This window comes from Rana temporaria, chromosome 2 (genome assembly GCF_905171775.1).
Source record: "Rana temporaria chromosome 2, aRanTem1.1, whole genome shotgun sequence".
Taxonomy (NCBI): Eukaryota; Metazoa; Chordata; class Amphibia; order Anura; family Ranidae; genus Rana; species Rana temporaria.
Window position 1 is genome coordinate 506,454,888 of NC_053490.1, and position 18,633 is coordinate 506,473,520.

Genomic DNA, 18,633 nt, shown 5'->3' on the forward strand with positions numbered 1-18,633 from the left:
AGGGTTTAGGACTATGACACAGTGAGGGTTTAGGACTATGACACGGTGAGGGTTTAGGACTATGACACAGTGAGGGTTTAGGACTATGACACAGTGAGGGCTTAGGATTATGACACAGTGAGGGCTTAGGACTATGACACAGCAAGGGTTTAGGACTATGACACAGTGAGGGCTTAGGACTATGACATAGTGAGGGCTTAGGACTATGACACAGCGAGGGTTTAGGACTATGACACAGCGAAGGTTTAGGACTATGACACAGTGAGGGCTTAGGACTATCACATAGTGAGGGTTTAGGACTATGACATAGTGAGGGCTTAGGACTATGACACAGTGAGGGTTTAGGACTATGACACAGTGAGGGCTTAGGACTATGACACAGCGAGGGTTTAGGACTATGACACAGCGAGGGTTTAGGACTATGACACAGTGAGGGCTTAGGACTATGACATAGTGAGGGTTTAGGACTATGACATAGTGAGGGCTTAGGACTATGACACAGTGAGGGTTTAGGACTAGGACACATTGTCAACCTGGTGCAGGTATTAGGCCGGCCATACCAGGGGCGGATCCAGGGTCTAGCCTCGGGAGGGGCATGGTCAAAACATTTTTTTTTTTTTGCGGGCAATTTATTAGGAAAATGGCTGGTGTTGGTGCTTCAATTTTCATGGCTCCATGATTGTTATAGTGTCAGGATGATTGAAGCGCATTATTTCTATTATTACATTGTAATATAAAATAAAATAGTTCAACTCACTAGAATGCAAAATCAGTGGGAGCCCTGAGTGTGTCACCTGCCACCAGAAGCAGATTGTCACACGCTGCGGATTGTCACTTGCCACGTCACCTGCCACCAGTTGCAGATTGTCAGCTGCCACACGCTGCGGATTGTCAACTGCCACACGCTCCGAATAGTCACCTGCCACACGCTGCGGATAGTCACCTGCCACACGCTGCGGATAGTCACCTCATGCAGATTGTCACTTGCTGTGTTACTTGCCATGTCACCTTGCCACCAGATGCAGATTGTCACTTGCCACCAGATGTAGATTGTCACTTGCCACCAGATGTAGATTGTCACTTGCTGCGTCACTTGTCAGGTCACCTTGCGACCAGATGCAGATTGTCACTTGCCACGTCACCTTGCCACCAGATGCAGATTGTCACTTGCCATGTCACCTTGCCACCAGATGCAGATGGTCACTGGAGGCGGACCCGATCACGATACGTGCCTCCCTGCCCTCACGAGCTGCCAGCTGGGACGCCGAGCCGCGCTGCGGAGACAGCACCGGATCAGACGACCCTATTCATTACCGCACCGCAAGGTAGTGGTGACACGCCAGCAGCCCCAGTGCCGGGTAGGCACTTTTAGAAGTAAGAGGCCATCTGGGCCATTTTGTCTTTTTGATTTTTTTAATTTTATGTACAATAAATTTTAAAGTGGTATCACACTATTGGCATCTCCATTGCCTTTTTTCATTATATATCCCATCTGGAATCCCTGGCATTGAGGCTTACTGGTGATCTCCTGTCCGATGTGCATGCAGGCACAATCCTGCATATGTCTAGCTGACTATTGTTTAACGATAATAGTCCATTTATTCTGGTAAGCACATTTGTTTGCTTTAACACCAATTAGAGGGTGATTAAGAAGATTGGATTTGTTGGTGACGGCTTTCCTTTTTGCACAAAGAACACTCAAGAAAGAAGATTTGTTTTTTCTTTTCTTTTCATTCACATGTGATACATTGTTTGAACACTTATTGGGACCAAGTTCACAGATTCCTTTGGACACAGAGACACTATTGGAATGTATTATTATTCAATTATATATATACTCAGATACAGTTTAAATTAATTTATTTTAATTTATCTTTCTATAATTAACCATTTATTATCACTGAGTGGTTGAGCGCCCTCTACACGTTTTTACAGATTGTCACTTGCCACGTCACCTTGCGACCAGATGCAGATTGTCACTTGCTGTGTTACTTGCCATGTCACCTTGCCACCAGATGCAGATTGTCACTTGCTGTGACACTTGCCAGGTCACCTTGCGACCAGATGCAGATTGTCACTTGCCACGTCACCTTGCCACCAGATGCAGATTGTCACTTGCCACGTCACCCTGCCACCAGATGTAGATTGTCACTTGCCATGTCACCTTGCCACCAGATGCAGATTGTCACTTGCCACGTCACCTTGCCACCAGATGCAGATTGTCACTTGCTGTGACACTTGCCAGGTCACCTTGCGACCAGATGCAGATTGTCACTTGCCACGTCACCTTGCCACCAGATGCAGATTGTCACTTGCCACGTCACCCTGCCACCAGATGTAGATTGTCACTTGCCATGTCACCTTGCCACCAGATGCAGATTGTCACTTGCCACGTCACCTTGCCACCAGATGCAGATTGTCACTTGCTGTGACACTTGCCAGGTCACCTTGCGACCAGATGCAGATTGTCACTTGCCACGTCACCTTGCCACCAGATGCAGATTGTCACTTGCCACGTCACCCTGCCACCAGATGTAGATTGTCACTTGCCATGTCACCTTGCCACCAGATGCAGATGGTCACTTGCTGTGTCATTTGCCAGGTCACCTTGCCACCAGATGCAGATTGTCACTTGCCACGTCACCCTGCCACCAGATGCAGATCATCACTTGCGGTGTCACTTGCCACCAGATGCAGATTGTCACTTGCTGTGTCACTTTCCACGTCACCATCCACCAGATGCAGATTGTCACTTGCCGTGTCACCTGCCAGGTCACCTTGCCACCAGATGCAGATTGTCACTTGCTGTGACACTTGCCAGGTCACCCTGCCACCAGATGTAGATTGTCACTTGCCACCAGATGCAGATCATCACTTGCGGTGTCACTTGCCACCAGATGCAGATTGTCACTTGCTGTGTCACCTTGCCACCAGATGCAGATTGTCACTTGCCACGTCACCTTGCCACCAGATGCAGATTGTCACTTGCTGTGACACTTGCCAGGTCACCTTGCGACCAGATGCAGATTGTCACTTGCCACGTCACCTTGCCACCAGATGCAGATTGTCACTTGCCACGTCACCCTGCCACCAGATGTAGATTGTCACTTGCCATGTCACCTTGCCACCAGATGCAGATTGTCACTTGCCACGTCACCTTGCCACCAGATGCAGATTGTCACTTGCTGTGACACTTGCCAGGTCACCTTGCGACCAGATGCAGATTGTCACTTGCCACGTCACCTTGCCACCAGATGCAGATTGTCACTTGCCACGTCACCCTGCCACCAGATGTAGATTGTCACTTGCCATGTCACCTTGCCACCAGATGCAGATGGTCACTTGCTGTGTCATTTGCCAGGTCACCTTGCCACCAGATGCAGATTGTCACTTGCCACGTCACCCTGCCACCAGATGCAGATCATCACTTGCGGTGTCACTTGCCACCAGATGCAGATTGTCACTTGCTGTGTCACTTTCCACGTCACCATCCACCAGATGCAGATTGTCACTTGCCGTGTCACCTGCCAGGTCACCTTGCCACCAGATGCAGATTGTCACTTGCTGTGACACTTGCCAGGTCACCCTGCCACCAGATGTAGATTGTCACTTGCCACCAGATGCAGATCATCACTTGCGGTGTCACTTGCCACCAGATGCAGATTGTCACTTGCTGTGTCACTTTCCACGTCACCATCCACCAGATGCAGATTGTCACTTGCCGTGTCACCTGCCAGGTCACCTTGCCACCAGATGCAGATTGTCACTTGCTGTGACACTTGCCAGGTCACCTTGCCACCAGATGCAGATTGTCACTTGCCGCCAGATGCAGATTGTCACTTGCTGTGACACTTTCCAGGTCACCTTGCCACCAGATGCAGATCATCACTTGCTGTGTCACTTGCCACCAGATGCAGATTGTCACTTGCTGTTTCACTTTCCACGTCACCATCCACCAGATGCAGATTGTCACTTGTCGTGTCACCTTGCGACTAGATGCAGATTGTCACTTTCTGTGTTACTTGCCATGTCACCTTGCCACCAGATGCAGATTATCACTTGCTGTGTCACTTGCCACCAGATGCAGATTGTCACTTGCCACCAGATGCAGATTGTCACTTTCTGTGTTATTTGCCATGTCACCTTGCCACCAGATGCAGATTGTCACTTGCTGTGTCCCACTGTGAAGGCAGGCAGCAGAGAGGGCAGGAGAGCGGTGATGCAGGGCGGGTGGTAAAAGATGATGTCATCCCTCTGCTCCCCCGCTGACTGGCCTGTCCGGCCTCTCACCTGCCGGCCCTCTAACCGATCCGCCACCTCCACTAACTGATTCACTGGCTCAGCCGCCAGCCCGCTAACTGATCCACCCGTCTGTCTGTGTATGGCCCCCCCTTCTCATGGCGGGGACAGCTTCCCCTGCCTTCCCCCACCGGGAGAAAACAATTACTCAGCAGGAGGGATTCCCCTGTCAGTGCTGTCTGTGTTGATTTCTTTCCTGCAACCTGTGGTTGCAAGAAATACATTTGCACCTTGTATGGCCTGTCTTAGACCCTCAGCGTTAATTTTGGCTTGACACACTGAGCAAAATAAACTGAAAATCCTTAGTTCTTGAAGCTTACACTGTTCAATTCCGCTGGCTCCTGCTTTCTCAGTGCTGCCTCCCTAAACTTCCAGTTTTCACAGAAAAGAGTTAGTGGACAGTGCAGTCTCCAGGCAGTCTGTTAGTTTGGAGGAGGGAGGCGGAGCAGGGGAGTGCCTTGCCATCCTAGGCTGTGTGTTTCTATTGATGCACACAGTGTATGGGGACATACGGTATAGAGAGAACATATATTATGTGTAACACACATACAATGCCCCGTACAGATATGAACCCGCCCTTATATATACACATATCCTGAAATCACCACATTGGGGTTTATTTTTCAAACCTGAAGATGTCAAACCCAACCTGTTCAATCTGCTGCCTCTGCAACCACAACTACAGCTGGCATATAGAAGGCAGGAATAGCTTTTGTCTGTGCAAAGGGGCAACACAGTTAAAATCAGATACGGAAGGTGCTCTTAAAGTGGCCCTAAAGCCAAAACAGTGTTTACCTTAAAGTATAACTAAAAGGCAAAACTCTTTTCTTTAGTGTTGGATAAGGATAAGACCCCCTGTCAGTTTTTATCACCGTCAATGTCCCCAGTATAGAGATTCACCCTATTTGTCCTTACTATTATCATTGAAAGTTAAATATACAGTGGAACCTTGGATTACGAGTATAATCCGTTCCAAGAGAATGCTCGTAATCCAAAGCACTCGCATATCAAAGCGAGTTTCCCTATAGAAGTCAATGGAAACAAAAATAATTTGTTCCACATTGACTTCTATGGCATGCAATACTGCATGTGGCCAGAGGTGAGGGGGGGGCAGCATAGAGCCTCGGAAATACTCGGGGACAGCTCAACTGAACTCGGAAACCCTTGGATATCATGTACCTTCATCCCTAAATCAGAAGTCAGAAATTAGTTTGTGGGACTTTGAGTGAGACACAAGACGTGGTGGGAGAAATTGTAAAATTGTTTAATTGTCATATAAACAAAGCATACCTCATACATGGATGAACATGAGTATTTGTATCTATATACAGGGTACAAGGTGATAGCATACAAAAGAGGAATTCATATTATATATATATATATATATATATATCACACACACGTACAATACATGAATGCATTAATAGGAAGTTTAGGTAAAAGTATCTCCCCTCACCCCCCCCCCCTTATACTAACCAGAGTCCTCACTTAACCACTTAAGGACCGCCTCCTGCACATATACATCGGCAGAATGGCACGGCTGGGCACATGCACATACAGGTACGTGCTGTGCCATTGTCCAGCCGTGGGTCGCGGGCGCGCACCCGCCACCCGGTCCAAAGGACCAAGACCACGGGACCCACGGACCCGATCGCCGCTGGAGTCCCTCGATCGGTCCCCGGAGCTGAAGAACGGGGACAGCTGTGTGTAAACACAGCTTCCCCATTCTTCACTATGGCGGCCTCATCGATCGCGTGATCCCTTTTATAGGGGGACACAATCGATGACGTCACCCCTGCAGCCACACCCCCCTACAGTTGTAAACACACTACCCCATCAGCGCCCCCTGTGGTTAACTCCCAAACTGCAATTGTCATTTTCACAATAAAGAATGCATTTTAAATGCATTTTTTGCTGTGAAAATGACAATGGTTCCAAAAATGTGTCAAAATTGTCCGAAGTGTCTGCCATAATGTCGCAGTCACGAAAAAAAAATCGCTGATCGCCGCCATTAATAGTTAAAAAAAAAAATTAATAAAAATGCAATTAAACTATCCCCTATTTTGTAAACGCTATAAATTTTGCGCAAACCAACCGATAAACGCTTATTGCGATTTTTTTAGGTAGAAGAATACGTATCGGCCTAAACTGAGCAAAACATTTTTTTTTATATATTTTTGGGGGATATTTATCATAGCAACAAGTAAAAAATATTGCATTTTTTTCAAAATTGTCGCTCTATTTTTGTTTATAGCGCAAAAAATAAAAACCGCAGAGGTGATCAAATACCACCAAAAGAAAGCTCTATTTGTGGGGGAAAAAAGGACGCCAATTTTGCTTGGGAGGCACGTCGCATGTCCGCGCAATTGTCAGTTAAAGCGACGCAGTGCCGAATCGCAAAAAGGGGCAAGGTCCTTTAGCTGCATTTTGGTCCGGGTCTTAAGTGGTTAATCCAGCACTGTGCCCATCTGCAGCAGGCCTTCTCTCCCCTCACTTTCCACTCTCACAGGCCTTGCTGAGGCAGAGCCAGCCATTGGCTCCTGCTCCTGTCAGTCAAATCCTGTGATGAAGGTGCGGGGGGCGGTGCTGGCCGACAATTCTTTGCCCTTCAGACAAAAGTCCTACGCTTTGCCCGATGAAAATCCGATCGTGTGTATGAGACCAAGGGCCCTTTCACACATTCATTGAAATGAATTAAAAACCGCTGTAAAAACGCGGTAAAAACCGAGCGTTAAAATCGCGGTAAAACACCGCGATTTTACCGCATTTAAATTCATTTCAATGGAGAGGGGCATGGGGGGCGTTTTAATAGCGCTATTTTTACCGCGAAAACGCGGCAAAAACGCACCAGTGTGAAAGGGCCCTAAGACCCCCTTCACACTGAGGAGTTTTTCAGGCGGTACAGCGCTAAAAATAGCGCTGCTATACCGCCTGAAAAACTCCTGCACTGCATACTCAATGTGAAAGTCGGAGGGCTTTCCCACTGAGGCGATGCGCTGGCGGGAGAGAAAAAAAATCTCCTGCCAGCAGCATCTTTGGAGCGGTGAGAGGAGCGGCATGTATACCGCTCATTTACATTTAAAACAATGGGAAACCGCGGCAATACTGCCCGCAATGCACCTCTGCAGAGGCGCATTGCGGGCGGTATTAACCCTTTATCGGCCGCTAGCGGGGGTTAATACCGCACCGCTAGCGGCACAATCCCGCCGCAAATCCGACGTATAGCACCGCTATTTTTAGCGGCGCTATACTGCCACCACGGCTCCCGCCCCAGTGTGAAAGGGGCCTAAATCTGTGGCCCGGATTCAGAGAGCAATTGCGTCTGCGTAACCGTACTTATGCAGCGCAATTGCTTACTTGCGCCGGCGTAACGACTTCTCCTGATTCAGAGAGCTCGTTACGCCGACTACAGCCTAAGATATGCGTGGCATAAGGGTCTTATGCCCTCATATCTTAGGCTGCATTCTTACGCAGGCCGCTAGGTGGCGTTCTCGTAGTGGTCAGCGTAGAGTATGCAAATTGCATACTAACGCCGATTCACTACGGTATGCGCGCCCTACGTACGCAGTTTACGTCGTTTGCGTACGGCGTGTTTAGCGTAAGGCTGCTCCTGCTAATAGCAGGGGCAGCCAATGCTAAGGATACCCGTTGTTCCCTGCGTAAGTGAATCGTGAATGGCGCTGGACGCCATTCACGTTCACTTTGAAGCAAATGACGTCCTTGCGATGTCATTTACCGCAAAGCACGTCGGGAAAGTTTCCTGACGGAGCATGCGCTCTACGCTCGGCGTGGGAACGTGCCTAATTTAAATGATTCCCGCCCCCTACGGGATCATTTACATTAGTCGCCCTTACGCCGGGCATTTTGGAGAAGCGCACACACAATTTACAGAGCTGCTGCTCCGTGAATCACGCGTAGCGCAAGAAATTTATGGAGGCGCAGCAGCAAAACGGTGCGCTGCGCCTCCGTAATAAAGGGGCAAGTCCTACCTGAATCTGCCCCTGTGTGTATGCAAGACAAGTTTGAGCCAACATTCCATCGGGAAAAAATCCATGGTTTTGTTGCCGGAATTTCCGATCGTGTGTATTAGAGTTGTTACCGGGACAGGAGTAGAGGGTAATTTTGTGAGCGGGGACACCACTTCTAATGACAAGTGTCATTCCCAGCCATAGAAAAATTTTACTTCTCTGGGGGACAGGAAGAGAGTGTAAATCTTCCCATTGGGTACACAGACAGCAATAAAAACCCGACAGACAGGGCCGGCCTTTGGGGTGTGCGAGCTGTGCGGCCGCACAGGGCGCCATGGGCAACAGGGGCGCCGTGCGACCACCCAGAGGCATACTAAGGGGGGGGGCGAGTCGCCCCCGGGTACCACACACTGGGGGGGTGTCATACCGGCACCTCCCTTCGCGATTGTATTACACCCGCAGTGGCATTTTTTCCTCTTTGTGTATGTTTAGGTGACCAGGGGGCGAGGGGTGAAGATGGGGGGGGGCGCCACAGGATTAGCTCGCACAGGGCGCCTGAACACCTAAGGCCAGCCCTGCCGACAGACGATCTAACCCTGTCTCATTCTATCCTGTAGACACGGCTCTGAATCTGCACTCAGACTGATCTCCTTTGTAATAAGTAGAAAGCTTTTTATTCTATTATACATTATGAAGAGAGAGGAGGCTCTCACAATACATGTCTTGTGCCTTAGATAATGGGCTCATTGTCTGAGATGAGAATTAAATCTGTGAAAATGTGGAAAACGTTGTAATTATTTTTCTCTGCGATAAAATCCTTCAGAAAGACGTTCTCCAAAAGCAACTAAACTACAGTTTAACCACTTCAGCCCCGGAAGAATTTACCCCCTTCCTGGCCAGAGCATTTTTTGAGATTCGGCACTGCGTCGCTTTAACTGACAATTGCGCGGTCGTGCGGCGTGGTACCCAAACAAAATTGATGTCCTTTTTTCCCACAAATAGAGCTTTCTTTTGGTGGTATTTGATCACCTCTGCGGTTTTAATTTTCTGCGCTATACAAAAAAATAGAGCGACAGTTTTGAAAAAAAAAAAAAAGCTATATTTTTTACCTTTTGCTATAATAAATATCCAAAAAATATATAAAAAAAACCGATACGTATTCTTCTACATATTTTTGGAAAAAATAATAATGCGTTTATTGATTGGTTTGCGCAAAAGTTATAGCGTCTACAAAATATGGGATAGTTTTATTTATGTCATTTTTATCATTATTTTTTTTTTACTAGTAATGGCGGCGATCTGCAATTTTTATCGGGGCTGCGACATTAACCACTTAAGGACCGCCTCCTGCACATTTACGTTGGCAGAATGGCACGGCTGGGCACATGTACGTACAGGTACGTCCTGTACTAGTACCCAGCCGTGGGTCGCAGGCGCGCGCCCGCGACCCGGTCCGAAGCTCCATGACCGCAGGACCCGATCGCCGCTGGAGTCCCGCGATAGCTCCCCGGAGCTGAAGAACGGGGAGAGTCGTATGTAAACACGGCTTCCCCGTTCTTCACTGTGGCGGCAGCATCGATCGTGTGATCCCTGTTATAGGGGGACACAATCGATGACGTCACCCCTACAGCCACACCCCTACAGTTGTAAACACACTTCAGGTCACACATAACCCCTTCAGCGCCCCCTGTGGTTAACTCCCAAACTGCAACTGTCATTTCCACAGTAAACAATGCATTTTAGATGCATTTCTTGCTGTGAAAATGCCAATGGTCCCAAAAATTTGTCAAAATTGTCCGAAGTGTCCGCCATAATGTCGCAGTTACGAAAAAAATCACTGATCGCCGCCATTAGTAGTAAAACATTTTTTGTTTTATAAAAATGCAATAAAACTATCCCCTATTTTGTAAGAGCTATAAACTTTGCGCACACCGACCGATAAACGCTTATTGCGATTTTTGTTTTAACAAAAATAGGTAGAATACGTATCGGCCTAAACTGAGGGAAAAAAAATGTTTTTTATATATTTTTGGGGGATATTTATTATAGCAAAAAGTAAAAAATATTGAATTTTTTTCAAAATTTTCGCTCTATTTTTGTTTATAGCGCAAAAAATAAAAACCGCAGAGGTGATCAAATACCACCAAAAGAAAGCTCTATTTGTGAGAAAAAAAAGGACGTCAATTTTGTTTGTCAGTAATTGTCAGTTTAAGCGACGCAGTGCCGAATCGCAAAAAGGGGGAAGGTCCTTTAGCTGCATTTTCGTCCGGGTCTTAAGTGGTTAAGGGGGACACATCGGATGCTTTTGACACTATTTTGGGACCATTGTCATTTATACAGCGATCAGTGCTATGAATAGCCACTGATTACTGTGTAAATGACACTGGCAGGGAAGGGGGTTAAACACTAGGGGGCGATCAAGGGGTTAAGTGTGTCCTAGGGAGTGATTCTAACTGTGGGGGGGATGGGCTACCAGTGACATATCGATCACAAGGAGCAGTAGATCACTGTCATTCCAGAACAGGAAAATGCCTTGTTTACATAGGCATCTCCCCGTTCTGTCTCTCCTCACCATAATCACAGGCTGGTGGTGAACATCGAGTTCGCGGAACCCGCAAGCACACTCCCGAGGCACGCGGCGGGCCCGCTAGGCGCAATATTCAAAGGGATGTACGGGTATGCCCATTCGCCTGCCCGTGCCATTCTGCCGAATATATATCGGCATGCGGCGGGCCGGGAAGCAGTTAAAGTGACCTTGTCACCGCAGGTTTCTGCAATCAGACCGTCGTTATTGAACTTTGGTCAGCATGTCATGCAATAAGTGGAACCACCAGGGCTGCCTTCATCAGTCAAAGTGACATGGTGGTTCGAAAACATTGCGCTTTTTGTATGACATGCTGAAGAAACCTCAGTGGCTTGGTGGTTAGCACTCCTGCCTTGCAGCACTCGGGTCACTGGTTTAATTCCCAACAACACCACTACTTGCATGGATGTTTTCCATGTGCTTACATGGGTCTCCTCCTATACACCCAAGACATAGTAATAGGCATATAGGGCCCTTTGTTCAAATCCTAACCAGGATGCTACCTGCGTGGTATTTGCATGTTCGCTATTAGCTGGATTCAGGCAGGGCGGCTCACTTTTGAGGTGGCGTAGCGTATCGCATATACTCTACACCGCCGTAAGTCAGAGAGGCAAGTGCTGTATTCACAAAGCACTTGCCTCCTAAGTTACGGCGACGTAGCGTAAATGGTCCGGCGTAAGCGCGCCTAATTCAAATGAGGATGAGGGGGGCGTGTTTTATGTAAATTACTCGTGAACCGACGTGATTGACGTTTTTTTACGAACGGCGCATGCGCCATCCGTGGACATATCCCAGTGTGCACTGCTCCAAAGTACGCCGTTCCGACGTGAACGTAAATTACGTCCAGCACCATTTGCGTACGACTTACGCAAACGACGTAAAAAGATAGGCCTGTTCCGACGTCCATACCTTGAATGGGCTGCGCCACTTAGGGAGCAGCTTTATCTTTACGCCGGCGTATCTCTAACGTAAACGGCGTAACTAATTGCGACGCGCGCACGTACGTTTCTGAATCGGCGTATCTAGTCATTTGCATATTCTACGCCGAACTCAACGGAAGCGCCACCTAGCGGCCAGCGTAAATATGCACCCTAAGATACGACAGCGTAGGAGACTTACGCCGCTCGTATCTTAGCTTAATTTAAGCGTATCTGGTTTCCAGAATACGCTTAAATTTCAGAGTTACGACGGCGTAAACGTCTCTGAATCCACCTATTAGTTGCCTGTTAAAGAAGCATTTATATACATACCTTCCTGGTGGCGTCTGTTTTGAAAAGCTGCCGGTATTGTAGTTTCATATTGTGTATGTCCCCCTTTTGCCACCAAAACAGCCCTGACCCGTGGAGGCATGGACGCCACTCTGAAGGTATGCTTTGGTATCTGGCACCAATCGTCAGCAGCAGAACCTTTTAAGTCCTGTAACTTGCGAAGTGGGGCCTCCATGGATCACTTGTTTTTTCAGCACATCCCAAAGATGCTCGATTGGATTGTGAGCTGGAGAATTTGGGGGCCAAGTCAATACCTCAAACTCATTGTTGTGTTACTCAAACATTCTTGCAGTGTGGCAGGGCGCATTATCTTGCTGAAAGAGTCCACTGGCATCAGGGAACACTGTTTTCATGATGGGGTGTACTTGGTCACCAACAGTGTTTATGTAGGAGCAGGGCTGAGACGGGGGGGGGGTGAGCGGGCACCTGCCTTGGGCGCTCTGTTGAGGGAGGGATGCTGCCAAGCTGGCTGTCCGTCCCACCTCCTTAAAGCGGAGTTCCACCCATTTAAAAGTCAGCAGCTACAATAAGTGTAGCTGCTGACTTTTAAATATCAGACTCTCACCTGTCCCACGATGCGGGCGTACAATAACTGAGGGCGGGCACACACTGCGTGAGCCGCGCTGTGTGCTGTGAATGGCCAGGCAGTCTTCTGAGACCCGTGACTTGTCCCAGAAGATTGAAGGGAGGGAGGGGGGAGAGGTGATCTGTCAGACGCGAGTGAGGAAGAGCCATCAACGGCTCTTCCTGTTTACATCGTGATCAGCCGTAATTGGACACGGCTGATCACGTGGTAAAGAGTCTCCGCCGGAGGCTCTTTACCGAGATCGGAGAAGCAGGGTGTCAGACTGACACCCTGCATCACTGATCGCCGCGCTGAGCGCCCCCACGGGCGCGCACCAGCATGAAATCCTGCAGGACGTCAATAGACGTCCAGTCAGGATTTCACAACCACTTCCCGGACGTCAATTGTCTATTGACTGGGCGGGAAGTGGTTAAGAGATATTTACACTACCTATAGGCAAGCCTTATTATCTTATCTATAGGTAAAATTTAGAGATGGAAGTTTACTTCCTCTTTAAAAGGGTTGTAAAGGGAAAAGTTTTTTCACCTTAATGCAGTCTATGCATTAAAGCGGATGTTCCACCCCAAAAAAATATTAAAAGCCAGCATCTACAAATACTGCAGCTGCTGACTTTTAATATTAGGACACTTACCTGTCCTGGAGTCCAGCGCCATCCGCAGCAGAGCACGAGCGATCGCTCTTCACTCTGCTGCTCCCCCCTCCATCCACGCTGAGGGAAGTGAAGCGCTGCGGCTTCACTGCCCGGTTCCCTACGGCGCATGCGCGAGTCGCGCCTCGCCCGCCGATTGGCTCCCGCTGTGTGCTGGGAGCCGAGTGTTCCCAGCACACAACGGGGGGGGGGGGCGACGGGATGTGACGCAATGCCCGTCTTTTGCCCGTGAATGCCGGGCCGGAAGTGGGTGCAAATACCTGTCTTTAGACAGGTATCTGCACCCCCCTCCCCCCTGAAAGGTGTCAAATGTGACACCGGAGGGGGGGCGGGTTCCGATCAGCGGGACTCCACTTTAGGGTGGAGAACCGCTTTAAGGTGAAAAAACATCTGCTGATTAGAGGCCCCCAAACCCCCCCTTTACTTACCTGACCCCTCGAAAGTCCCGCGCCGTAAACACGCAGGCTTCTCGGCTGTCTTCCCGGCTCATTCATTGGTTGATTGAAAGCAGCGCAGCCATTGGCTTGCTCTGCTGTCAAACAGGGGGGGCGTGGCCGAGTGATACAGTGAGCGGCTATGGCTGCCGGCTGCATCACGGGAGCGCGTCCGCAAAAACTCAACACCATGCAAGCTTACATGAAGGAGTTGAGTCCTTGCGTGGAGGAGCTGAGACAGCCGCCAAGGGACCCCAGAAGAAGCAGTTCGGGGCCACTCTGTGCAAAACTAGCTGCACAGCGGAGGTAAGTATAACATGTTAGTTATTAAAAAAAAAAAAAAATTACTTTAAATCGATCCTTTAAGAGAGAAAAAAAAACAAAAAAAGAACTGCCAATGGTAATAAACCTAAAACCCCCACAAAAAAAAAAAAAAAACGTTATATATTGCAGCTTGCCGATTTTTATATGTGGTGGTCGCATTTGTTGTTTTTTTTGGCTTCCCCCCTTATTTTCACCTGGTTATCTGACCAGTAATACATTTCCTATCTTAGGCAAGCCATAGATCATGGAATTTTCTTTCCTGCAAAAAAAACCTGGAAGCGGATTGGTTTTTCTATGCAGAGCTGCACCAGATTTCGCACTCTCCAGTTTCAGTAAAACAACCCTTGCGTGTTGATGCTTTTTGCTTGCTGAGATTGGGGTGCCATTAAAAATGACTGACCACAAGCGCAACATGCACTTTTTGTGCGTCTTGTAAATGTTCATAAAAAATCACTAGATTGTGTGCATGTTGACACGCTACTGTAATGTGAATGCAGCCTAAAGTGTGATGTGCGTCCACGCTAAGCAACGGCGCATGCACCATTCAGCAGGAACCGGCTGAGATTCGAGCGGTCTATGGCCGGCCTAAGTGCATCTTTGTTTTGGACTAAGTAGGCTACAGTTAGATCCCCTGTCAGGTTTTTCTGATCTCTATGTCCTCTCGGGGGAGCTTTCCCCTCACTTCCTGTCCCGGTGACAACATGGTGACTGTAGCAGAAAGTGAGAAGAGCTCTCTAATGGGGATGCAGATGGCCAACCAAAGTTACCAAGGGTTCTAGCCCTCTCTCACTACCGTGTTTCCCCGAAAATAAGCCTGGGTCTTATAATTATTTTGGCAACAAAAGACACAGTAGGGCTTATTTTCAGGGTAGGTCTTACCATGTAATGTGATGTCTTCTCTCCCCCTCTCCCTGCCAGTCAGGAATCCCCAGTGTGAGTTAAAATGCTTGTAAAATCCTATAATCCACTCTATTACAGTAATATATTGTACAATGTGTGTGTTTCTGTAATATAATTGTGCCAAATACCTTCGTTATAGCGCCGCTCTGCGCTTCTGTGACCCGCTGGAGCTCTCTTCCCTGCATTTATATTACAGAAACACACACATTGTACATTATATAATACTGTAATAGAGAGGATTATAACATTTTACAAGCATTTTAAACTAGGGCTTATTTTCGGGGTAGGGTTTATATTGCATCCCTCCTGGAAACTGACGCTAGGGCTTATTTTCGGGGTAGGTCTTATTTTCAGGGGAAACACAGTAAATAACATGCAGGAAAAGGCAACAGGTGCAATTTAATTCAGACCTTCATAGATGCATATACTGTAACCTACAACTTGCTGGGGTCTTGGAGACTATGGACTATGAGATCGCTCCCATTGGCTAGGTCAGGGGTCTCCAAACTTTCTAAACAAAGAGCCAGGTTATTATCCTTCGGACTTTAGAGGGGCCAGACTGTGGCCAGGATTCGTTTAAATTCTCCTGGCATCAGTGGTAGTAAACATCACCACATTTGGTATTAGGGGGAAGCAGAGTACCCCATCATTGGCAACATTGGGAGGTATAGTGCCCCATTGTTGGTGTCAATGGGAGAAATGGTGTCCCACTGTTGATGTTATTTGGAAGGTGTCTTTCATCAGTGGGAGGTATAGTGCCCCTAGGGCCGGATAAAGACAAGCAAAGGGACGCATCCAGCCCCCGGGCCGCAGCTTGGAGACCACTGGGCTAGGTCATTATTTGTTGGGGAGGGGTGGAGGATTAAAGGACACTTGTCACTGAATGGATGATGCACAGGTTTACTTTAAAACCACCAACCTTTTCCCAGACTGGACCAAGGGCCAGTTCACACCATGCCTGCACTGGAACGCACTGTGCACTCCACATGCAGTTCTGTGCAGGGCGATGTCAGCCTATTTAGGGGCTAAAATCGCCCTGCACCAAAAGCAGTGCATTCACTCCTTTTAGAAACGCACTGCAACCGGATTGCATGGTACTTTTGTACCATGTGATGTGGTGCGAGCAAACGCATTGTATTTGCAACCTGCCTCTCGGCTATTATTTACTGTAAGCCTGGGTTCACTTCTCACCTATGCAAATTGGATGCGGCTTCATTTGAATGAGGCTAGTTCACACATCTGTGGTGCACTCTCACTCCAAAAAACGTGTGCGTTTTGTAGGCAGTGAGGTTTAGCTCAGGTGCAAATTTCGGCCCATTATCTTCTATGGGAACGCATCCGATTTAGCAGATGCGTTCCGTTGTGAACGTAAATTCTCTCCCCCTCCTCACTACACCTCCACCCCTCCCCCACCTCACTACACCTCCACCTCTCCCCCACCTCCCTACACCTCCACCCCTCCCCCACCTCCCTACACCTCCACCTCTCCCCCACCTCCCTACACCTCCACCCCTCCCCCACCTCACTACACCTCCACCCCTCCCCCACCTCACTACACCTCCACCTCTCCCCCACCTCCCTACACCTCCACCCCTCCCCCACCTCCCTACACCTCCACCTCTCCCCCACCTCCCTACACCTCCACCTCTCCCCTACCTCCACCTCTCCCCCACCTCACTACACCTCCACCTCACTACACATCCACCTCTCCCCCACCTCACTACACCTCCACCTCTCCCCCACCTCACTACACCTCCACCTCTCCCCCACCTCCACCTCTCCCCCACCTCACACCTCCACCTCACTACACCTCCACCTCTCCCCCACCTCACTACACCTCCGCCTCTCCCCCACCTCACTACACCTCCGCCTCTCCCCCACCTCACTACACCTCCGCCTCTCCCCCACCTCACTACACCTCCGCCTCTCCCCCACCTCACTACACCTCCGCCTCTCCCCCACCTCACTACACCTCCGCCTCTCCCCCACCTCACTACACCTCCGCCTCTCCCCCACCTCACTACACCTCCGCCTCTCCCCCACCTCACTACACCTCCGCCTCTCCCCCACCTCACTACACCTCCGCCTCTCCCCCACCTCACTACACCTCCGCCTTTCCCCCACCTCACTACACCTCCGCCTCTCCCCCACCTCACTACACCTCCGCCTTTCCCCCACCTCACTACACCTCCGCCTTTCCCCCACCTCACTACACCTCCGCCTTTCCCCCACCTCACTACACCTCCGCCTCTCCCCCACCTCCCCCCCACACCTCCGCCTCTCCCCCACCTCACTACACCTCCACCTCTCCCCCACCTCCCTCCACCTCTCCCCCACCTCCCTACACCTCTCCCCCACCTCACTACACCTACACCTCTCCCTGTTCAGCTGATCCGCAGCTACAAACAGAGAGGAACAGCTGCTTTTTCTCTTTGCACAAAGAACGGAGCTGGAATTTGCCATGGACTGGTGTAAATTCAGCCTTAAAGTGGTTGTAAACAAAAAATAAATAAATAAATCTAACACCTGCAAGACAACGGTATAATGAGCTAGTATGCATAGAATACTAGCTCATTATGTAATACTCACCTGGGTTTGAAGCACCCGCTGCGGTGACCGACACAACACCGTCACGGCTCCGGCACTGTGATTGGCCAGAGCCGCGACGCGCATGCGTGCGGGAGCCAACAATCACGGCATGTCCTCCTTTAGAAAGCATGATCGCCGTTTCTAAAGTGCACCTGCGGCCTGCGCCATAGACATCGGTGCAAGCCTCTATTGTAAATATCTCCTAAACCGTGTAGGTTCTAGGAGATATTTCCAGCACCTACAGGTAAGCCTTAAAAGGGATTGTAAAGGTAAATGTTTTTTCACATAGGATGCATTAAGGTGAAAAAACATCCGACAATACCGCCCCCCGAGCCCCCGTTATACTTACCTGATCCCTCGAAAGTCCCACGCTCGCCCCCAACATCCTCTTCACCGCTCACCCTGGCCATTGATTGGCTACACTGGATGGATTAAAAGCAGCGCAGCCATAGGCTGTCAATCACATCCAATGACGCGGCGCACCGGGGGGGTGGGGGTCGAGTGATACAGTGAGTGGCAATAGCCACCAGCTGTATCACGGGAGCGCGCCTGCACAAACTCAACACCAGGGGGGGGGGGCAGAGACAACTGCCGAGGGACCCAGAAGACCAGGTTCGGGGCCACTCTGTGCAAAACGAGCTGCACAGTGGAGGTAAGTATAACATGTTTGTTATTTAAAAAAAAAAACTTTACAACACCTTTAATCTAGGCTTACCTGTAGGTAAAAGTGGTTGTACAGGGTGTACAACCACTTTAAGGATGAGCTCCGGCATGTTCGCAAACCCCACGTGCAGAGCCCGCCAGGAAGTCGGCACTGCGCTAATCTCTGCAGCCACGCATCGGGACAATGTCTCATTGGCTGTGATTAGGGATGAGCTCTGGCGTGTTCGCACACTCCACATGCAGAGCCCGCCAGGAAGTCGGCGCTGCGCTAATCACAGGCAGTGAGACATTTCCCAATCTCTGCAGCCGAGCATCGGGAAACGTCTCCCTGCCTGTGATTAGTGCAGCGCGGTGCCAACTTCCTGGCGG